This window comes from Rhinichthys klamathensis, unplaced genomic scaffold (genome assembly GCF_029890125.1).
Source record: "Rhinichthys klamathensis goyatoka isolate OS25496 unplaced genomic scaffold, OSU_Roscu_1.1 h1tg000223l_1, whole genome shotgun sequence".
Taxonomy (NCBI): domain Eukaryota; kingdom Metazoa; phylum Chordata; class Actinopteri; order Cypriniformes; family Leuciscidae; genus Rhinichthys; species Rhinichthys klamathensis.
Genome location: NW_026606747.1, coordinates 3,275,893 through 3,293,874, shown reverse-complemented (window position 1 = coordinate 3,293,874; position 17,982 = coordinate 3,275,893). Strand labels below are relative to the sequence as shown.

The 17,982-nt window shown below is 40.3% G+C and overlaps 5 non-coding genes across 5 annotated transcripts; 3 read left to right on the top strand and 2 right to left on the bottom strand.

The window, feature by feature from the left end:
• Positions 1–3,847: 3,847 nt before the first annotated feature.
• On the bottom strand, positions 3,848–3,919 carry trnae-cuc (transfer RNA glutamic acid (anticodon CUC)). Its single transcript has one exon. It is a non-coding gene; the product is annotated as a tRNA-Glu (tRNA).
• Positions 3,920–13,512: 9,593 nt separating this feature from the next.
• On the top strand, positions 13,513–13,585 carry trnar-acg (transfer RNA arginine (anticodon ACG)). The gene has a single exon. It is a non-coding gene; the product is annotated as a tRNA-Arg (tRNA).
• Positions 13,586–14,009: 424 nt separating this feature from the next.
• trnae-uuc (transfer RNA glutamic acid (anticodon UUC)) lies at positions 14,010–14,081 on the top strand. Its single transcript has one exon. It is a non-coding gene; the product is annotated as a tRNA-Glu (tRNA).
• Positions 14,082–14,809: 728 nt separating this feature from the next.
• On the top strand, positions 14,810–14,881 carry trnae-uuc (transfer RNA glutamic acid (anticodon UUC)). Its single transcript has one exon. It is a non-coding gene; the product is annotated as a tRNA-Glu (tRNA).
• Positions 14,882–15,208: 327 nt separating this feature from the next.
• trnae-cuc (transfer RNA glutamic acid (anticodon CUC)) lies at positions 15,209–15,280 on the bottom strand. Its single transcript has one exon. It is a non-coding gene; the product is annotated as a tRNA-Glu (tRNA).
• Between the last annotated feature and the right edge of the window lie 2,702 nt (positions 15,281–17,982).

Here is a 17,982-nt window from a genome sequence, read left to right as displayed (position 1 = left end):
ACCTGGGTGTTATACTAGACCGCAACTTGTCTTTCGAAAATCATATTTCATCTGTTACAAGAACAGCCTTTTTCCACCTTAGAAACATTGCTAAATTACGTAACATGCTATCTGTTTCTGATGCAGAAAAGTTAGTTCATGCATTCATGACCTCGAGACTAGATTACTGTAATGCTTTATTAGCTGGTTGTCCTGCATCCTCAATAAACAAGCTACAGTTAGTGCAAAATGCAGCCGCTAGAGTTCTTACTAGATCAAGAAAATATGATCATATAACACCGATTTTATCATCTCTGCACTGGTTACCTATTAAGTTCCGTATCAATTACAAAGTACTACTACTGACCTATAAAGCCCTTAATGGTTTAGCTCCTATGTACTTAACGGACCTTCTTTCGCCCTACAATCCACCGCGTTCTCTAAGATCACTAAATTCAAGGCTTCTGGTCATTCCTAGGATATCGAAGTCCACGAAAGGAGGGAGGGCATTCTCGCATTTAGCTCCAAAACTCTGGAATAGCCTTCCCGATACGGTCCGATGCTCTGACTCGCTGACACAGTTTAAAACTAGACTAAAGACGTGTCTCTTTAGTCAAGCATTCACATAATGCTTACCTTTTAGTCCTCTGCTATGCCATACGGAACCGTTTGCCACTGAAACTGCTTAACGCACCAGTGGGGCTCGACAGCCTTATAGACAAACGGGTCGGTCCGTATGGTTGCGGTTGGGTTGCGGAGAGTTTGGGTTGCGGAGAGTTGTGAGATTATGGTTTTCTAACACCTACTCCCGTGTAATGGAAATCATTATGAACATCAGCTATGCTAATTATTTCCCATCTGCCTTTCTGCTGTTATCTCGGGACGCTTGTCCCGAGAAAAATGGCGTTCGTAGGCTCCAGTTTGGTATCCTGCCTCTCACGGGGATTTCGGATGCCTCAACGCCTGTGATGAGAAGACCAACGCCTGTGAAGAGACGACTCAACGCCTGCGAAGAGACGACTCAACGCCGGCGATATGTTATCCCCTAAATATTACATGATTAACTAAATGTATTTTCCAGGTACTCTCTGATATGCACTTACTGTAAAGCTTCTTTAAAACCCTATGATTGTTAGCCAGAGGAGAACTGGCCCCTGACTAGCCTGGGTTCTCCCAAGGTTTTTTTCTCCATCCAATCTGATGGAGTTTTGGTTCCTTGCCACTGTCGCCTTGCTTTTGGCTTGCTTAGTTGGGGATATTTAATATTCAACAATATTATTGAACTGTGTTGTACTACTTTCATGTTATCACTGTGAAGCTGCTTTGATGCAATCTGTATTGTGAAAAGCGCTATATAAATAAATGTGACTTGACTTGACTTGACAAAGCTGCTGAAATCCATTTCTGATCCTGTGGTGGTATGGTTTTCATTGTGAGAGGAGCAGAGGACGTCCCAGAGGAGGCAGCGGCTGACACTTCCTAATGTATTAAAAAAGGCAAACACATACAGTAGATATGATTACAAGCCACTTATGAGGAATGTTTGTTCAAAATGTAGCATATTTATGTGATCCAACAATATTAGTGTGAAGAAAACGATTAAATGAAAGAGTTTCTCACAACTCTAGAAGCAGCTCCTGGAGCACAGGAAGCAGAGGTGGCTTCAGACACAGAAGAAGGAGAAAGAGACAGGGGGAGACGGTCTGAATATACAGCCTGGGACTGCGAGCAGGAGATGGTGTCCTAGATGCAGGGCTGGACAATGCAGAAGTGCTAATAGGCTGCAAGATTAAGAGAACACAGTTTACAATATTGAATGAAATAATATATCAATTATCATAATCTGCGCAGGCGGGTCATCCATTCACCCTCACTCATAGCCCTGTGCTTCTTGTGCTTGGAAGCCATCTTCCTGTAGCAACAACGAGAATGCAACCCACACGAGTGAAGCGTTCGTACATAATCAAACACAAGGGGCTGCATATTCCAAATTATCCCTGAGGCTATGAGCCAAGAAGACCTTTTGTTGTTTAACTAAAGGAAGGACGTTGTCAATGTTTTATAATTTGGCAAGAACAGATCTGTTCAGAAATGGTGAAACAAGAGGCCCTAACAAGAAGTCACCTTAACCCCCTTCACGACAAAAGGGAACCCCAAAGCAAGGACAAGCAAGTACCTCCAAACTTTTAGCTCAAACTGCAGGTGCATTTTAATATCAAATTGAATTACCCGCCTAAGAAACGATAAAAGGATGAAATTAATTATTGATGGTTCGTTCAGGTCATGTCTTTTAAGTGCATATAGAAACTTGGGATCTCACCATCTAACTCCTAAAACTCATTCTTCCTCACTCTCTGTCTTTCTTCAACTTGTATGAATGCGTGTGCGTGTGTTTGTGTTATATTAGTTTTATGTGTGTTAGTCATAGGCTTATAATCAATAAAGTATTGTTTGTATTTGAAAAGAGAAGCATTACTTGTGTTATGTGCTTACAGATTTATTGTCTTGAACTTCGATCTAAGTTACCTATGCTTTGACCCTTGATTTATTTCTTAATTTAGCTGTTAGCTGGGAATTAGTCTTTCTTGGCCAAGAAGATATTATATTTCCTAGAATTAATCATTGTTTATGCTTTCCGTTCATTGGATGAACTGATAAACTGATCATACTATTGATTTTGCTACAGTAAATTCTGAAAATAATTCAATTATTAATTATTGATCATAATCCGTTATGAATAATAATTAATTATAATTATATGTGCGTATAATCGCTACATTCCAATAAAAGATAGCGTGTGGCAAAATACAAAGTTTATGACTATTCAGTAGAGTAGTTAATCAATTTCATACATTTATTTCACATAGCACATATTTCATCTCAGTGTTTTTGGACAAGGTTATAGTTTGATATTTTGGGAGGAAGGGATATTGTGGTGTGTGGGTATATGCCATAACATAACTCCATAAAAATCAGATTATTACATACCATTTCGATTACATAGACTTACAATTAGCCCACATTATGATTATTATCGATTATAGCCCACTTAAACAACACAAGGCCCATATTACGTCATACAACGTAATGTTAATGTTAATAAAGGCGCAGTTTTATGGTTAGCCTATTTTGCTTCGCTGTCAGCCCATAGCCATTTTATTATTATTAGCCCATAGTTTTTGTTATTATTATTATTGGATTAGTTGAATAATATTTTAAATTGACAGTCCAACAATAGGCTGCTTTGTCAGTGGGATAACGGTTACCATACAATACCATGCGTCTTTTCAGATGCATTGCATGGGTACTGTCACAAGGACCTTGCTTTGCGACCAGTTTATAGTGTCTATTATGCCAGCACAGGAATGGGAGGAAACTGAACCCCCTGGGCGAGGCAAATGAGAGCTCCCTCCGATGAGCCAGATGAAATTGAATTCAGTAAACTATCCCTTCGGATCATTCCCATATTCTTAAAGGGGGGCGGTCACACACTAAAAGCCAAAGGGCCTGCTTGAGGCTTGAGGATTGAGGAAGTTACCATATGGTCTATTGGTCAGGATTCCTGGTTTTCACCCAGGCGGCCTGGGTTCGACTCCCGGTATGGGAAGTTCGTGTTGTCTTTGCTTCACTTATGGAAACAGCCAGGACGTCTCTCTGTGCCACTAGCCTTCGATAGCTCAGCTGATAGAGCGGAGGACTGTAGGTGGCAAATTGGCAATCCTTAGGTCGCTGGTTCGACTCTGGCTCGAAGGAGGTCTTTTTCACAAGCAAACATTTCATTGGCCATGCTTCTCGACGAGGCCGTCAGCGCTTGAGTTGGTAGTCCAGCGTTTTGCAATCGCGACCGCCGCTGGAGGGCAAAAGCTCATTCCCTGACCGGGAATCGAACCCGGGCCGCGGCGGTGAGAGCGCCGAATCCTAACCACTAGACCACCAGGGAAGGTCTTGTCATGGCAAAAATTAATCTCAAACAAACATCACTGCGTAAGAGACACTCAGAGTCAAATTATATAAAATAGAAGTATTTATTCTTGCAAGAATAGGAGCAGTCTAATACACAGTTGTTACCCTGTGCAGAAGAGTGACACACCCCCAGACAGACTGAACTAGCTTTTATCTTAGTTTCAAGGCCTTCTTCCCCCCAGAGACTTCCTCCCAGTAGTTTTCCATAGACGTCACTAGTTGGCCCACTAAGCTCCCCTGCACCAAAATGGCCTTCTGACATCTAGGTCAGAGGTCCTTGTTCGTCTGTTCTCTGGAGTGTCTCCCTCTTCTGCCTCCCCAGGTACATAAACAGAATCTTCTCTCACTACAAGTGAGAGACACACCTGTGACATTCTTTGAATCACCTATATTTAACTAAAGATCAATGAATATCATTAAAATTGCCACCACAACTCCTCACTTTTTATCATTCTGATTACCCATAATCACAATAATAAACAATAAAACAAATTTTAAGTCATATCATCACACTTATACTCTTCATCTCTGATTTTTGCATAAATGATCACTCTCCTTGAACCTGTGAAGAAAAGTTTAGAATGAAGAAGCATAAGGCTGTTTTTGTGGGGGAAAGGCCCCGTAATATTTTAGCAAGCAAGTAAACATGTTTACGGTGCCGGGCTAAGCGAGAAATCTCTGTTCCTGTGCTCCTGTAAACAGACCCTCAGTCACACCAGTAAGGAAAAAGGTAGTTATAACATAGTAAGGAAACAAACAGATAAAAGTATAATAAAAATCACTCAGTTTCAAACCCTATCTTTGTACGCCATCTCGTAACACGGATGACTGCTGCTTTTAACCCTTTTTAAATCTTTTGCCCTTAATCTTTCTCAGAAAATAAACAAATAGAAGAAAAACAAACAGAACATACAATTAACACATATCTCACTGTAGCTCCCGCTACCTGTATCGTCACATCATTTTGTTCATCCTTGGGATAGACTGTCATTTTCACCAATTGAACAGACAGCATGTTTCACCTGTCACTGTAATCATATTCACCCATGAATAACAAAATTATTAGAATAACAATCCTAACTCCTATCATTAAGCCTTTTCCATTAATCTACGCCCATCTCCATATTTCACCTCGGTTTTCCTAACCATATTTTGTTCACTTCTAATTCAATTTAGTAAGCTCTATTTAATGCCATATTTAACAAAATCTAACCAGAGAAGTCTTATAATTTTATCCATTCTTCTAACCAATGCAGTTGTTCAATATTAACTCTAATATTTCCATTACGGACACGATCAATATATTTTCTACCTAATTTTACATGGTCTTTTAACCAGTTTCAAAGCACGTCTGTTCATTATTCATTTGATTTTTTAGACAAGTCAGCTGGGTTGTTTTGTTTCATTATCATTATTTTTCTTCAGCTTGCTCTAGCAGGCAGATAACAGAAAGACAGACACAGTTACCATCCCTTCCTCCGCTCAAGCAGTCTCTCTCACTATAAACAAATAATTTTTCCACCAGCCTCCTAAGGCTGTAACTTAGACAAAATTTGTATTCATTACAATAACCTTTGACCATTCACCTTTGTCATCCAGACTTTCCTTAAATCAAAAGCTGTCTTCATCTTTAGCCACCACCATGTCTAACGACCTTCAAGAGTTAAAACTATGTCATAGACCTATTAGTTCAAAATCAACACTATGATTTTCCTTGCCCATAAGGCAACCAGTACATAAATTTTTTTTGCTACTGTCTCCACAACAACTAATGGGAATCACTCAATGGCCTCAGCTGGCTCCTGCTCGCCCACTCCTGTTAGCCCTTTATCTATAATCTCCATCAGGGTGTTCTCCCCTGGCATATTTGCAGACGCTTGTCACAATAAAAAACAAGCCATACAATGAATGCGGTTTCTTCTGGCGAGTGGTATGTAGAGGAAACTCACATTTTCTGGGTCAGACCGCCGTGACTCGTCACAGCGCATCTCACCTCTCAATGCTCTGCTGACCCCGGTGGCCTCCAGTAATCAGCGCTCAACTCTCATACCTTTCTCACAAATAACACCTCCATCCGGAGGTGCCCAATGTTCGTGACCCCCTGCGTTAGGCTGTCCCCTGGCCAGGAAGATCAAACCCGTCATTGAGTAGCCACTCGTACACACGTACACACTGGTGACCGCTCTTTCCCATCACACAATCAGTTTTCTTCAACTCAGCTGTTTTCTGGAGCTTAGGAAAGGCACGTTCAAGAGTCACCAGAGCCATTCCGATTGCCTAATAGTGTTCACACAGGGAGACAGGTCAATAACAACAGTATTTAATCACTTAAATCCATTAACCATCTTAAAAGCAGAAACCTAGCTGCTTGGATTATACTCAGTGAATTTAGATCACAACCGTACATTCAGTGTACTTCATCTGTAGCCGGAGCCATCGGTCCTGAATGGTGGAGACTAAATAAGACAAAGAAGTTACTGGTCCTAAAATAAGCTAATCAAAATGTCATCTCTATCTGTATTATTATTTTAAATACTTCTTTAAAGTCATTCAGTTTTATTTTTAAAACATCTCTGTGTCTATGATTCTTCAACTGAAACACTGTGCTTTACATATTATCACAGATACCAGCTTTTAGCTGACTCATTGAATGAGAGAGACTCTATTGGATGGTACACTGCTCTCTCATATACTTCTAACATCAAAACTTTTATCTACCATCTTTTAACTCTATCCCAGCTTAAGACATCTTTGCCAGAAATTACATACGGTTTCAAATAAACATATTATTTATATTTGTCTTTTGCCCACCTCAGGGAATTTAGACATTACAAATTTCAACTCCGATTGAGTCTCTGTCGCACTGGCAGTTTCAGGCACAGCACACATCAGATTTTAGATAAGCGAACTGTTTCATTACAGCCCATAACAAACTTATCTTTTGAAAGCAAAACATCAGCTTCTAGTTCTTTCATGGTCAACACTAGCAGGCCTTTTTTGTTTAATCAATTGCCTCTCTATACATTTTACATTTAGCAACTGTTAATCCTATAACACTGCTTCTGCTTATTTTATCTTAAAGAAAGAATAATAATTATTCTAGTTCTTAGTAACGTTTCAAATTTCATCTCAATATTAGTTGTCAGGTTCTTAATTACCATGGTTTCAACACCTGACTTCAATGTTTTCTCTAGGAGTTTATCAACCTGCTATTAGGATCCACAAAATCATCCTTTTAGTTACTTTCATATATTTTGCAACTCAAATTTCTTTTTAGTCATTATCTGTAATTTTACATCAGTACTTATCCATTCACGTTACAACAACCGGTGCTTTAGATCTTTCCTTTAAAAGTAATTCCTTAAGTCTTCAATCTTATGACCTTATTTTTATCTCCTGTTCTTTCTCAGACGACAACTTTAATATCGTCATTTAAACAGTTTGATCACTGTGAGCTTCCAAACCAATGGCGGATTCAATCACAATAGCCAAATCATACTCTTCATCATTATTATTGGCAGAACATAATTTCATGAACAGCACAGAAAATGCTCAAAATATTCGAATTTGTTTTCTGTCTTTACCTTACTAATTTGGTATTATCATCAACAACACTAATTACAAGTACTGTTGCTGTTATCCCAGCTTATCTTTTACAAAACATCATCTGCAAATCTCTTCAAAGTGAGATCTTCAGAGCAGAGCTGTTTACAGCATTTGCTCTCTTCTGTCTCACTATTTATTTATTTATTTATTTTCCCGGACTGTTCAGTTACTCTTCATAAAGTGTAACAATTTGTACATCATTATTTTCATTACAACTGGTTTGAAGCCTTTTTTCTTCCATCACATGGTTAGTCTGCAGTTTCAACTTAATACTATCATTATTGTATCAGTCTTATCTCTACTGTTTCTCCAAAACAGATTATATTACTCAGTCCGTAAATTACACAGACAACCATTATAGCTACTTGCTTCAATACCCTTATTTTCTTAAAGGGGGGGTGAAACACTCAGTTTCACTCAATCTCATGTTCATCTTGAGTACCTATAGAGTAGTATTGCATCCTTCATATCTCCAAAAAGTCTTTAGTTTTATTATATTTATAAAAGAAAGATAGGCTGTACCGAGTCTTTCCGGAAAAACCCGAGCGGGTGGAGGCGTGCCGTGTGGGCGGTGCTAAATAATCACGACACGAGCGCGCGAAGCTTTTGCGTTGAGAGCGTCTGGAAGCTGTGAGTGACATCCGAAAATAAACCATGGCTAACAATCATTGTAATCCCATGCAGAACAAGGATCTAAACAATACTAAGGGCTCGTTCATACAGAACGCGTTTTTGCTCACAAAAACGTGAGATGGGCAGTGAAATGGGTGAAAAACATAAGGTCTCGAGCGTTTTTTTAAAAATAGAAATGATTTGAACTTGAGCGCAGTGTTTTTAGAACACCATGTCATGCGCGAGTTTTACAACATTTGTGTGTTGTAAACAGACAGACTCGTGGTTTATGAGGACATGATTTATTTTTACAATAAACAAACTGACACCTACAGTGGCCAGCTAAACAAATGTATTTAAACACACACACACACCATACATCGCATGCTCCATAGATACATTAACGTTAACTGTATGTGATCATGTTGTTTACTTGCTGTGCTTACACGCCGATAGTTAACAACTCACAGACATTTGAAGCAGTTTTACTCACCGCCTGCGGTTGCAACGCACGACCGTGAACCTTTATCGTTGGGACTGCTCCATCTTTAAGTATTAGGCGATCTGCAAATCCGGCGTTGAACTGGGCCTTGTTTATAAAACTATTACCGTCGAAATGAAGGGAACAAACAAAAACACTTGCACAACTCCATTGCTGCTCTGGAAAAACAAAATCCATCCACAGGTCCCTTAACGCTGGGTTCTTTGGAAATTTGTGCAGTGTTGTCTTGCCCTGGCAACCAAAAACACACTTTTTTGGTGCCATTTTTTAATTGCAGCGCAGCCGACCGAGCCCAGCGCTCTGATGGGCATAGGCGTACTCTCGCACGCACTAGGCTACAGATTCGCGCGCGCCCTTCCGGGAGAAGTGCCCTTAAGACCCGTATAAGGAAATTCCGGCCACTCTGACGTCGCACACGCCCGTATTCGAAAAAAACTTTCCGAAACTTGTGACAACCCGGAAGGAGTATTTTTGGAACAGAATTACTCCATCAAACTTACAACTTCATTTTTGAAACTTTGTCCATGTTTAGCATGGGAATCCAACTCTTTAACAGTCTAAAAAACTCACTATGCATGAAACAGCATTTCACCCCCCCCCCCCCCCCCCCCTTTAACATTAATAAAATAAAGCAGATATATCATCATTTCAATCATTATTTTATCAAAATCTAGAATTGTTCCCCATTCTGCTTAAAACATTCTTCATATCATGTTAATCCCTGTCAATCATACAATGCCTTATTTTATTCTAAAACTTTTCATATCATTTAAACATTTTACATTTGACTTCCATAAATTCTATCAGACCATGTCTATTTTCATCACATATAGTTTTCTACTATATTTATCCTTTCTTTTCCCTACATGCCAGTTCCTTCATTATCCTCTCCTTTCTTTTCTCAAACATGCCAGTACATGATTGTTTGAACAATCCCCACACACACATATCTCACACACCAACCTTTTTGTTTTTTCACTTCCCTCTTCCACCAAGTCTCACTTACAGTTCCCTCTATTTCACACAGACAGCCTTATTGCTTCTTGCTACTTCAATCCTTGTCATATAAATTTAAGTTCTATAGACATTCCATAAATTCTGTTCACATTTTTTACACACATGTTGAACGCAGCCACAACAACCTTTTGTCCCGCTGCCCTGTTCCACTGATTCTCGCACCCTCTTAATCTATTTGTGCTCAGTGTTCCCTCCCTGGGGAAATCATGGTATTTTCCCAGTTTTTCAATATCTAAAACATACATTTTCCCCCATACTTTCCTAGTTCTACAGAAAACCGGTGTATCAAATTTCGCAAGCTTGCTTTTGAGACATCCCCATACTGGCTGTTTTCTGTTCTCTGTGGATTTCTCTTCAACGCGCGTTTTCTTTAATCTGTTAGGCGTCCCTAAAAAAATCCGATTCTTTTCTTTTAACCCAAATCGGTCGGGTTGCCCTATTAGTGCCCTCCTAATTATGGTTTACCAAAAAATTCTGGTTCCCCCTAATTAGCCTCAGTGCCTAAAAACAATTTGCTCCGTCGTGGAACAACTAATTTTCAGGGTACCTATCTGTTTGAAATCTCTTGATCTGTTACAGTTCTCACTTAATCCCAGATTATTTATCTGCTTGAAATTTCTTGTTCTGTTACAGACCTCAATTAATCTCAGATTTTTCCCTCGTATCTGTTTGAAATTTCTTGATCTATATAGATCTCAATTAATCTCAGATTACGTACCACAGAAACCATATTGAACCATATTGCCTTCAGACAATATGGTTCAATTTCACTCTTCTCCCCAATTAAACTGAATTTAATTAACTTACCCAAAAGAAAATAAATTGAACTGTCTCTTACCAGAGATGCTTCTGTTGCCACCGGGTTCTTTAGATTCCAGTGGTCGATTCTCCCGGCCCTGATATCGGTCGGCCCCTCTCTCTCAAGTTTACGAGGTAGAGCTGGAACTTACTTAGTCCAGGTGGCCAAACACCGTCCGATCTCAGGTCCAGGAGGCACGTCCAAGGAATATCATCTTCTGACACCAAAAACTGTCGTGGCAAAAATTCATCTCAAACAAACATCACTGCGTAAGAGACACTCAGAGTCAAATTATATAAAATAGAAGTATTTATTCTTGCAAGAATAGGAGCAGTCTAATACACAGTTGTTACCCTGTGCAGAAGAGTGACACGCCCCCAGACAGACTGAACTAGCTTTTATCTTAGTTTCAAGGCCTTCTTCCCCCCAGAGCCTTCCTCCCAGTAGTTTTCCATAGACATCACTAGTTGGCCCACTAAGCTCCCCTGCACCAAAATGGCCTTCTGACATCTAGGTCAGAGGTCCTTGTTCGTCTGTTCTCTGGAGTGTCTCCCTCTTCTGCCTCCCCAGGTACATAAACAGAATCTTCTCTCACTACAAGTGAGAGACACACATGTGACATTCTTTGAATCACCTATATTTAACTAAAGATCAATGAATATCATTAAAATTGCCACCACAGTCTGCTGACTCTTTCCCGTCAAGCCTGGCTGTGTGCCTCTACCAGATTTTGCAGCAACTGCTCAAGCAAGACCACTAAGGCTTGAATTTTCCTCCAGGAGAGGAGACGTCTCTGACCCTGGATCACAGTTATTCCACTGAGAAACTGTCACTGGCTCTGTAGGAATATCCTAACAACACCACAACTTGCCATGAAAACAAAGCAACCGAGATCACCAACATGTGACGCCTCCAACTTGAAGCTTTTTATAGCAGGCTCCTCATCAGACCCCTTCCTGACGTTGGCTCCAGGCCTGTTATTGGCATGAGATAAAGTAGATGTCATGACAGGCCTCTGCCCAGTCGGACACCAACAAGTCGCGTGCATAGTTTTTGTTATTATTATTATTGGAGTAGTTGAATAATATTTTAAATTGACAGTCCAACAATAGGCTGCTTTGTCAGTGGGATAACGGTTACCATACAATACCATGCGTCTTTTCAGATGCATTGCATGGGTACTGTCACAAGGACCTTGCTTTAAGACAAGTTTATAGTGTCTATTATGCCAGCACAGGAATGGGAGGAAACTGAACCCCCTGGGCGAGGCAAATGCACTCAAGGCTGCCTGACTGGTGGGCCAGTGGCGCTTCATGCCGCCTGTAAATCGTGGTTATTCTTGGTTATGACAGCCAATCACGTTCCCTGCTGCAACCAAGATTCGTACTATTCTTGGTTATGACAGCCAATCACGTTCCCTGCTGCAACCAAGATTCGTACGCTTATGGCCAATCGCGGCTCTCATCGCTACCATGATTCAGCCTAGTAACTAACCAAGAATTGACCAATAAACGGCAAGAGTCACCTCCCCCCCAGAGACTTGCGAATTGGGACCGGAGAAGAGGATAACATTCATTGATTAACTTCGGATCAAAATTCGCAAAGTAAGTCAGTCTTTTGTCAATAAAAGTGAAGTGCCAAATATATAGTTGTTTTATATGAATAACATGTGTCTCAGACTAGCTAATAATTCAAGTAATTAATACAAAATATAATTAAAAAATGTGTTTATAGATAAAGCGACCAAGCAGAACAAAGCATAACATTACAGTTTACTACAGCTTTACCAGTTGCAACATTAAAATGATTGTTACACACTAAGGCATCACTAATTATAATTCAATTACTGTAATATAGTGTACATTATGCTTCTACTTTTAGTACTTTTACTATATTTTTATGCTAAACTAACTTTTTTTTAGCTAACGTTAAGTAGGCTAACATTTTGAATGCATTACATTTAACTGTTACTTGTAATAGAGCAAAGGAAATTTAAAAGAGGGGAAAGTAGTGGTATAACAATGGTATAATAATGGTATAATAATTATTGAAAAAATGACATCTTACTCTGGGATCATTCTGAGATTCTGATATGTAAATCAACATTTTAAGCCTGTTAGAAAAATATAGACACACAAAGCATAATATATAATCAAAATTACAAGGTAGAAAAATATAGACACACAAAGCATAATATATAATCAACATTACAAGGTAGAAAAATATAGACACACAAAGCATAATATATAATCAACATTACAAGGTAGAAAAATATAGACACACAAAGCATAATATATAATCAACATTACAAGGTAGAAAAATATAGACACACAAAGCATAATATATAATCAACATTACAAGGTAGAAAAATATAGACACACAAAGCATAATATATAATCAACATTACAAGGTAGAAAAATATAGACACACAAAGCATAATATATAATCAACATTACAATGTAGAAAAATATAGACACACAAAGCATAATATATAATCAACATTACAAGGTAGAAAAATAGACACACAAAGCATAATATATAATCAACATTACAAGGTGATCATGAGTAAATATAGTAATGTAATATGCACGGCTGTATTAACTAATGTGTTACCAAATGTGTTTGTCTGTTTCTTTCTCTAAAGTCTTTATATCTTCAAACAGTGGCGCAATGGATAACGCGTCTAACTACGAGTCAGAAGATTCCAGGGTCGACTCCTGGCTGGCTCGCTCTGCCTCATTTGCTTCGCTGTCAGCCCATAGCCATGTTATTATTATTAGCCCATAGTTTTTGTTATTATTATTATTGGATTAGTTGAATAATATTTTAAATTGACAGTCCAACAATAGGCTGCTTTGTCAGTGGGATAACGGTTACCATACAATACCATGCATCTTTTCAGATGCATTGCATGGGTACTGTCACAAGGACCTTGCTTTGCGACAAGTTTATAGTGTCTATTATGCCAGCACAGGAATGGGAGAAAACTGAACCCCCTGGGCGAGGCAAATGCACTCAGGGGTGCCTGACTGGTGGGCCAGTGGCGCAATGGATAACGCGTCTGACTACGAATCAGAAGATTCCAGGTTCGACTCCTGGCTGGCTCGCTCTGCCTCTTTTGCTTCGCTGTCAGCCCATAGCCATTTTATTATTATTAGCCCATAGTTTTTGTTATTATTATTATTGGATTAGTTGAATAATATTTTAAATTGACAGTCCAACAATAGGCTGCTTTGTCAGTGGGATAACGGTTACCATACAATACCATGCATCTTTTCAGATGCATTGCATGGGTACTGTCACAAGGACCTTGCTTTGCGACCAGTTTATAGTGTCTATTATGCCAGCACAGGAATGGGAGGAAACTGAACCCCCTGGGCGAGGCAAATGAGAGCTCCCTCCGATGAGAAAGATGAAATTGAATTCAGTAAACTATCCCTTCGGATCATTCCCATATTCTTAAAGGGGGGCGGTCACACACTAAAAGCCAAAGGGCCTGCTTGCGGCTTGAGGCTTGAGGCTTGAGGAAGTTCCCATATGGTCTAGCGGTTAGGATTCCTGGTTTTCATCCAGGTGGCCCGGGTTCTACTCCCGGTATGGGAAGTTCGTGTTGTCTTTGCTTCACTTATGGAAACAGCCAGGACGTCTCTCTGTGCCACTAGCACTTTTAGCCGGCAGGCGGAGCTTTCGAAACCTGATAGGTTTAGGTTCTGTCCCCAAACGATGTGCCTTCGATAGCTCAGCTGGTAGAGCGGAGGACTGTAGGTGGCAAATTGGCAATCCTTAGGTCGCTGGTTCGACTCTGGCTCGAAGGAGGTCTTTTTCACAAGCAAACATTTCATTGGCCATGCTTCTCGATAACGGTTACCATACAATACCATGCGTCTTTTCAGATGCATTGCATGGGTACTGTCACAAGGACCTTGCTTTAAGACAAGTTTATAGTGTCTATTATGCCAGCACAGGAATGGGAGGAAACTGAACCCCCTGGGCGAGGCAAATGCACTCAAGGCTGCCTGACTGGTGGGCCAGTGGCGCAATGGATAATGCGTCTGACTACGAATCAGAAGATTCCAGGTTCGACTCCTGGCTGGCTCGCTCTGCCTCTTTTGCTTCGCTGTCAGCCCATAGCCATTTTTTTATTATTAGCCCATAGTTTTTGTTATTATTATTATTGGATTAGTTGAATAATGTTTTAAATTGACAGTCCAAAAATAGGCTGCTTTGTCAGTGGGATAATGGTTACCATACAAATACGATCATTCCCATATTCTTAAAGGGGGGCGGTCACACACTAAAAGCCAAAGGGCCTGCTTGAGCCTTGAGGAAGTTCCCATATGGTCTAGCGGTCAGGATTCCTGGTTTTCACCCAGGCGGCCCGGGTTCGACTCCCGGTATGGGAAGTTCGTGTTGTCTTTGCTTCACTTATGGAAACAGCCAGGACGTCTCTCTGTGCCACTAGCACTTTTAGCCGGCAGGCGGAGCTTACGAAACCTGATAGGTTTAGGTTCTGTCCCCAAACGATGTGCCTTCGATAGCTCAGCTGGTAGAGCGGAGGACTGTAGGTGGCAAATTGGCAATCCTTAGGTCGCTGGTTCGACTCTGGCTCGAAGGAGGTCTTTTTCACAAGCAAACATTTCATTGGCCATGCTTCTCGACGAGGCCGTCAGCGCTTGAGTTGGTAGTCCAGCGTTTTGCAATCGCGACCGCCGCTGGAGGGCAAAAGCTCATTCCCTGACCGGGAATCGAACCCGGGCCGCGGCGGTGAGAGCGCCGAATCCTAACCACTAGACCACCAGGGAAGGTCTGCTGACTCTTTCCCGTCAAGCCTCGCTGTGTGCCTCTACCAGATTTTGCAGCAACTGCTCAAGCAAGACCACTAAGGCTTGAATTTTCCTCCAGGAGAGGAGACGTCTCTGACCCTGGATCACAGTTATTCCACTGAGAAACTGTCACTGGCTCTGTATGAATATCCTAACAACACCACAACTTGCCATGAAAACAAAGCAACCAAGATCACCAACATGTGACGCCTCCAACTTGAAGCTTTTTATAGCAGGCTCCTCATCAGACCCCTTCCTGACGTTGGCTCCAGGCCTGTTATTGGCATGAGAAAAAGTAGATGTCATGACAGGCCTCTGCCCAGCCGGACACCAACAAGTCGCGTGCATAGTTTTTGTTATTATTATTATTGGATTAGTTGAATAATATTTTAAATTGACAGTCCAACAATAGGCTGCTTTGTCAGTGGGATAACGGTTACCATACAATACCATGCGTCTTTTCAGATGCATTGCATGGGTACTGTCACAAGGACCTTGCTTTAAGACAAGTTTATAGTGTCTATTATGCCAGCACAGGAATGGGAGGAAACTGAACCCCCTGGGCGAGGCAAATGCACTCAAGGCTGCCTGACTGGTGGGCCAGTGGCGCTTCATGCCGCCTGTAAATCGTGGTTATTCTTGGTTATGACAGCCAATCACGTTCCCTGCTGCAACCAAGATTCGTACTATTCTTGGTTATGACAGCCAATCACGTTCCCTGCTGCAACCAAGATTCGTACGCTTATGGCCAATCGCGGCTCTCATCGCTACCATGATTCAGCCTAGTAACTAACCAAGAATTGACCAATAAACGGCAAGAGTCACCTCCCCCCCAGAGACTTGCGAATTGGGACCGGAGAAGAGGATAACATTCATTGATTAACTTCGGATCAAAATTCGCAAAGTAAGTCATTCTTTTGTCAATAAAAGTGAAGTGCCAAATATATAGTTGTTTTATATGAATAACATGTGTCTCAGACTAGCTAATAATTCAAGTAATTAATACAAAATATAATTAAAAAATGTGTTTATAGATAAAGCGACCAAGCAGAACAAAGCATAACATTACAGTTTACTACAGCTTTACCAGTTGCAACATTAAAATGATTGTTACACACTAAGGCATCACTAATTATAATTCAATTACTGTAATATAGTGTACATTATGCTTCTACTTTTAGTACTTTTACTATATTTTTATGCTAAACTAACTTTTTTTTAGCTAACGTTAAGTAGGCTAACATTTTGAATGCATTACATTTAACTGTTACTTGTAATAGAGCAAAGGAAATTTAAAAGAGGGGAAAGTAGTGGTATAACAATGGTATAATAATGGTATAATAATTATTGAAATGACATCTTACTCTGGGATCATTCTGAGATTCTGATATGTAAATCAACATTTTAAGCCTGTTAGAAAAATATAGACACACAAAGCATAATATATAATCAACATTACAAGGTAGAAAAATATAGACACACAAAGCATAATATATAATCAACATTACAAGGTAGAAAAATATAGACACACAAAGCATAATATATAATCAACATTACAAGGTAGAAAAATGTAGACACACAAAGCATAATATATAATCAACATTACAAGGTAGAAAAATATAGACACACAAAGCATAATATATAATCAACATTACAAGGTAGAAAAATATAGACACACAAAGCATAATATATAATCAACATTACAAGGTAGAAAAATATAGACACACAAAGCATAATATATAATCAACATTACAAGGTAGAAAAATATAGACACACAAAGCATAATATATAATCAACATTACAAGGTAGAAAAATATAGACACACAAAGCATAATATAGAATCAACATTACAATGTAGAAAAATATAGACACACAAAGCATAATATATAATCAACATTACAAGGTAGAAAAATAGACACACAAAGCATAATATATAATCAACATTACAAGGTGATCATGAGTAAATATAGTAATGTAATATGCACGGCTGTATTAACTAATGTGTTACCAAATGTGTTTGTCTGTTTCTTTCTCTAAAGTCTTTATATCTTCAAACATTTTTATTTATTTAGATGGAACCTCGCTTCAGGAGACGAGCTGATGGCAGCCTGAATCTGACTGATACAATGGAAGCGGCAAAGGTGAAGGAGGCCAACAAAGGAAAGCCGTACACAAGACCCCTGTCCCCTGACATAGTGCTGGACAAGGCCAAGAAAAGCTTAAATCAGCACCACGGAGATCTAGCTAACAGAAAGCACCTGCTGGGTTTCTTTGAAATCCAGTTTGGTGTATTTCGAGGGCAAACATTCAAGTGGGTGGCTGAAAATGCCCTGGGGTATGCAGCTTACTTGGTGGCAGCTATGAAGAGGGACCCCACAGGAGGCAGCAAAGACTCCCAAGAACATGCCCACAACAAAGAGAGTTTCAGGGAGTATTTTGAGCTCTTTCCTTCTGGCAGAATTGCCATTGCCATGAAGGAAGAGCAAAATGCTGGGAAAGCTCTCCAGCACGCTGCCACCACCCAGCACGCTACCTCCACCCACCACGCTACCACCACCCAGCACGCTACCACCACCCAGCACGCTACCTCCACCCAGCACGCTACCACCACCCAGCACGCTACCACCACCCAGCACGCTGCCACCACCCAGCACGCTACCACCACCCAACACGCTGCCTCC